This window comes from Lipotes vexillifer, unplaced genomic scaffold (assembly GCF_000442215.2).
Source record: "Lipotes vexillifer unplaced genomic scaffold, Lipotes_vexillifer_v1.1 scaffold611, whole genome shotgun sequence".
Taxonomy (NCBI): domain Eukaryota; kingdom Metazoa; phylum Chordata; class Mammalia; order Artiodactyla; family Lipotidae; genus Lipotes; species Lipotes vexillifer.
The window spans coordinates 3,154,457-3,158,515 of NW_006785619.1; positions in this window are offsets into that span (position 1 = coordinate 3,154,457).

Below are 4,059 nucleotides of genomic sequence, written 5' to 3' on the forward strand. Positions count from 1 at the left end.
TGTTCTAATTTCATTCTTTTACGTGTAGCTGTCCAGTTTTCCCAGCACCATTTATTGAAGAGGCTGTCTTTTCTCCATTGTATATTCTTGCCTGCTTTATCAAAGATAAGGTGACCATATGTGCATGGGTTTATCTCTGGGCTTTCTATCCTGTTCCATTGATCTATATTTCTGTTTATGTGCGAGTAACATACTGTCTTGATTACTGTAGCTTTATAGTATAGTTTGATGTCAGGGAGACTGCCTCCTCCATCTCTGTTTTTCTTTCTCAAGAATGATTTGGCTATTCAGGGTCTTTTGTGTTTCCATACAAATCGTGCAATTTTTTGTTCTAGTTCTGGGAAAAATGCCATTGGTAGTTTCATAGGGATTGCATTGAATCTGTAGATTGCTTTGTGTAGTATAGTCATTTTCACAATGTTGATTCTTCCAATCCAAGAACATGGTATAGCTCTCCATCTGTTTGTATCATCTTTAATTTCTTTCATCAGTTGTCTTACAGTTTTCTGCATACAGGTCTTTTGTCTACTTAGGTAGGTTTATCCCTAGGTATTTTATTCCTTTCGTTGCAGTGGTGAATGGGAGTGTTTCCTTAATTTCTCTTTCAGATTTTTCATCATTAGTGTATAGGAATGCAAGAGATTTCTATGCATTATTTTTATATCCTCTAACTTTACCAAATTCATTGATTAGCTCTAGTAGTTTTCTGGTAGCATCTTTAGGATTCTCTATGTGTAGTATCATGTCATCTGCAAACAGTGACAGTTTTACTTCTTCTTTTCTGATTTGGATTCCTTTTATTTCTTTTTCATCTCTGATTGCTGTGGCTATAACTTCCAGAGCTATGTTGAATCATAGTGGTGACAGTCAGCAACATTGTCTTGTTCCTGATCTTAGTGGAAATGGTTTCAGTTTTACACCATTCAGAACAATGTTGGCTGTGGGTTTGTCATATATAGCTTTTATTATGTTGAGGTAAGTTCCGTCTATGCCTACTCTCTGGAGAGTTTTTATCATAAATGGGTGTTGAATTCTGTTGAAAGTTTTTTCTGCATCTGTTGAGATTATCATATGATTTTTATCCTTCAATTTATTAGTATGGTGTATCCCATTGATTGATGCGTATATTGAAGAATCCTTGCATTCCTGGGATAAACCCCACTTGATCATGGTGTATGATCCTTTTGATGTGCTGCTGGATTCTGTTTGCTAGTATTTTGTTGAGGATTTTTGCATCAATGTTCATCAGTGATATTAGCCTGTAGTTTTCTTTTTTTGTGACATCTTTGTCTGGTTTCAGTATCAGAGTGATGGTAGCCTCGGAGAATGAGTTTGGGAGTGTTCCTCCCTCTGCTATATTTTGGAAGAGTTTGAGAAGGATAGGTGTTAGCTCCTCTCTAAATGTTTGATAGAATTCGCCTGTGAGTCCATCTGGTCCTGTTTGATAGAATTCACCTGTGAGTCCATCTGGTCCTGGGCTTTTGTTTGTTGGAAGTTTTTGGGTTTTTTTTGTGTTACGCGGGCCTCTCACTGTTGTGGCCTCTCCTGTTGTGGAGCACAGGCTCTGGACGCACAGGCCTAGTGGCCATGGCTCACGGGCCCAGCTGCTCCACGGCATGTGGGATCCTCCCGGTCCGGGGCACAAACCCGTGTCCGCTGCATTGGCAAGCGGACTCTCAACCGCTGCGCCACCAGGGAAGCCCTGTTGGAAGATTTTTAATCAGAGTTTCAATTTCAGTGCTTGTGATTGGTCTGTTCATATTTTCTGTTTCTTCCTGATTCAGTCTTGGCAGTTTGTGCATTTCTAGGAATTTGTCCATTTCTTCCAGGTTGTCCATGTTATTGGCATAGAGTTGCTTGTAGTAATCTCTCATGATCCTTTGTACTTCTGCAGTGTCAGTTGTTGCTTCTCCTTTTTCATTTCTAATTCTGTTGATTGGAGTCTTCTCCCTTTTTTTCTTGATGAGTCTAGCTAATGGTTTATCAATTTTGTTTATCTTGTCAAAGAACCAGCTTTTAGTTTTATTGATCTTTGCTATTGTTTCCTTAATTTCTTTTTCATTTATTTCTGATCTGATCTTTTTGATTTCTTTCCTTCTGCTGACTTTGGGGGTTTTTTTGTTCTTCTTTCTCTGATTGCTTTAGGTGTAAGATTAGGTTGTTTATTTGAGATTTTTCTTGTTTCTTGAGGTAGGATTGTATTGCTGTAAACTTCCCTTTTAGAACTGCTTTTGCTGCATCCCATAGATTTTGGACCATCGTGTTTTCATTGTCATTTATTTCTAGATATTTTTTGATTTCCTCTTTGTTTTCTTCAGTGATCCCTTGGTCATTTAGTAGCATATTGTTTAGCCTCCATGTGTTTGTATTTTTTACAGTTTTTTTTCCTGTAATTGCTATCTAGTCTCATGGCGTTGTTGTCTGAAAAGATACTTGATATGATTTCAGTTTTCTTAAATTTACCAAGGCTTGATTTGTGACCCAAGATATGATCTATCCTGGAGAATGTTTCATGAGCAATTGAGAAGAAAGTGTATTCTGTTGTTTCTGGATGGAATGTCCTATATCAATTAAGTCCATCTTGTTTAATGTGTCATTTAAAGCTTGTGTTTCCTTATTTATTTTCATTTTGGATGATCAGTCCATTGGTGAAAGTGGGGTGTTAAAGTCCCCTACTATTATTGTGTTATTGTCGATTTCCCCTTTTATGGCTGTTAGCATTTGCCTTATGTATTGAGGTGCTCCTATGTTGGGTGCATAAATATTTAGAATTGTTATATGTTTTTCTTGGATTGATCCCGTGATCATTATGTAGTGTCCTTCTTTGTCTCTTGTAATAGTGTTTATTTTAAAGTCTATTTTGTCTGATATGAAAATTGCTACTCCAGCTTTCTTTTGATTTCCATTTGCATAGAATATCTTTTTCCATCCCCTCACTTTCAGTCTGTATGTATCCCTAGGTCTGAAGTGGGTCTCTTGTAGACAGCATATGTACGGGTCTTGTTTCTGTATCCATTCCGCCAGTCTGTGTCTTTTGGTTGGAGCATTTAATCCATTTACATTTAAGGTAATTATTGATATGTATGTTCCTATTACTATTTTCTTAATTGTTTTGGGTTTGTTTTTGTAGGTCTTTTCCTTCTCTTGTGTTTTCCTCCATAGAGAAGTTCCTTTAGCACTTGTTGTAAAGTTGGTTTGGTGGTGCTGAATTCTCTTAACTTTTGCTTATCTGTAAAGGTTTTAATTTCTCCATCAAATCTGAATGAGATCCTTGCTGGGTAGAGTAATCTTGGTTGTAGGTTTTTCCCTTTGATCACTTTAAATATGTCCTGCCACTCCCTTCTGGCTTGCAGAGTTTCTGCTGAAAGATCAGCTGTTAACCTATGGAGATTCCCTTATATGTTATTTGTTGTTTTTCCCTTGCTACTTTTAATATTTTTTCTTTATATGTAATTTTTGATAATTTGAATAATATGTGTCTCAGCGTGTTTCTCTTTGGGTTTATCCTGTATGGTACTCTCTGCTTCCTGGACTTGATTGACTATTTCCTTTTCCATGTTAGGGAAGTTTTCAACTAAAATCTCTTCAAATATTTTCTCAGACCCCTTCTTTTTCTCTTCTTCTTCTGGGACCCCATAGTTTGAATGTTGGTGCGTTTAATGTTGTCTCAGAGGTCTCTGAGACTGTCCTCAATTCTTTTCATTCTTTTTTCTTTATTCTTCTCCCTGGCAGTTATTTCCACCATTTTATCTTCCAACTCACTTACCTGTCCCTCTGCCTCAGTTATTCTGTTATTGATTCCTTCTAGAGTATTTTTAATTTAAGTGATTGTGTTGTTCATCACTGTTTGTTTGCTCTTCAGTTCTTCTAGGTCCTTGTTAAATGTTTCTTGTTTTTTCTCCATTCTCTTTCCAAGATTTTGGATCATCTTTACTATCATTACTCTGAATTCTTTTTCAGGTAGGTTGCCTATTTTGTCTTCATTTATTTGGTCTTGTGGGTTTTTACCTTGCTTCTTTGTGTGTAACATATTTTTTTGTCATTTCATTTTTTTTTTTT